This window comes from Pan troglodytes, chromosome 14 (genome assembly GCF_028858775.2).
Source record: "Pan troglodytes isolate AG18354 chromosome 14, NHGRI_mPanTro3-v2.0_pri, whole genome shotgun sequence".
Lineage (NCBI taxonomy): Eukaryota > Metazoa > Chordata > Mammalia > Primates > Hominidae > Pan > Pan troglodytes.
The window spans coordinates 106,360,835-106,362,646 of record NC_072412.2 but is presented as its reverse complement, the minus strand read 5'-3'; the positions used below and the strand labels follow the sequence as shown (position 1 = coordinate 106,362,646).

Here is a 1,812-nt window from a genome sequence, read left to right as displayed (position 1 = left end):
CTTGTCCCTAAGTTTTTCAAATTAGGAAATGAGAATAAAAATCATGCAAAATAAAGTAGGAAGATTGATTTAAAAATGTAAAAGCTGAAACTGGTTAAATAAAAAAGACAAATTATGAAAGGAATGATAAAAAACTAAAACCTATTAAAGACTTCTACAATAGAAAATTCCTAAAAAGTATAAGAAAGAAGCTAATATATAATTCTTAGGAATGAATGAGTAGATTTTACTACAGGTATGAAATAGACTAAAATATCAGAAAATGTTAGGGGCACTTTATAATAGTAAATTGGAGTAACTAAATGCAAATTAGGATTACAAAAAAATCAATCTAATAAGAATACGTGAAAAAAAAACCGTTAAAGAGCTTTTTTATTATTATTTTTTAGACAGAGTCTCACTCTGTCACCCAGGCTGGAGTGCAGTGGTGTGATCTCAGTGCAACCTCTGTCTCCCAGGTTCAAGCAATTCTCCTGCCTCAGCCTCCAAAGTAGCTGGGATTATAGGCACCTGCCACCATGCCCAGCTATATTTTTGTTGTTTCTTTCACCATGTTGGCCGGGCTGGTCTCGAACTCCTGACCTCAAGTGATCCACCCACCTCGGCCTCCCAAAGTGCTGGGATTACAGGCACAAACCACTGCACCCAGCCCAAGAGCTGCTATTTTAAAACACACTTGGCTCATTTGGTTTTATTTCCCCTCTCAAATTTTGAATATGAGAAACTTATTTTTAGCCACCTCTAGACCTTAGAAAAAGATGGAAATGTTTTTAATATAATCTTGAGTTTCAGATAAGTACGCAGGTGTTATTTCAGAGTGGACAAAACCTGTAAACTCTACATATGTGTATATATGTTGTTCGAGCATTAAGAGGACTATGGAAGGTTGTAAACCAGGTCATTAATGTTGTTTATTTTAAGAGGATGAAAATTGAGAGGACTGAAGTTTAAAGAATAAGCTTTCTCTTCCCTCTCATTCAGTTCTCCTGGGGGTATGAAAGGAGAAATCACAGAGACACTCCGAGCCCCTTCTGCTTCTGCCATGCCAGTGCCACTACCGCCACGGGCCTCACCATCTCCTCTTTCTTCTCCCACCTCTTTGACAAGAAGCAGATGCACATTTTGATGGTTGGATTGGATGCCGCTGGCAAGACGACCATTCCGTATGAACTGAAGTTAGGGGAGATAGTCACCACCATTCCTACCATTGGCTGCAATGTGGAAGCGGTTGACTATAAAAACATTCGTTTCACAGTATGGGATGCCGGTGGTCAAGATAGAATTAGGCCTCTCCGGAAGTATTACTTCCCAAATACCCAATATCTTATATTTGTGGTAGATAGCAATAATCGTGAAAGAATTAAGGAGGTAGCAGGTGAGCTGCAGAAATTGCTTCTGGTAGATGAGTTGAGAGAGGCAGTGCTGCTGCTTTTTGAGAATCACAGGATTTGCCAAATGCTCTTCGATCTCCTCCTAACAGGACATGATCTGTTCAAGCCACGTGCATAACACAAGGAACTGGTCTGTGTGAGAGACTTGACCAGCTGTCAAAGGAGTTTTCAAAATGTTAAATGAAACTAGATATCTAACCAGGGACATTTTGATAAAATTGATCTAGGCTTGATCTTGGACTTACAACAAAATCAGTTTGTATCCTGGTTATTAAACAATATCAAGGACTGGTTTGAGCAGAATATTAAACTTATTTTATTGCCAATTATTGTTTACCAAGTATAATGTTGCTATTTAGCAATGTGCTTGGTTTTAAAGAAATGCTCCTTGGGGAAAAAAAGAGTCCTCTTTTAATTTTAC

The 1,812-nt window shown here is 38.3% G+C and overlaps 1 pseudogene; it reads left to right on the top strand.

Annotated features, from left to right (window-relative positions):
• Positions 1-1,000: 1,000 nt before the first annotated feature.
• On the top strand, positions 1,001-1,571 carry LOC104001912 (ADP-ribosylation factor 4-like; annotated as a pseudogene).
• The last annotated feature ends 241 nt before the right edge of the window (positions 1,572-1,812 follow it).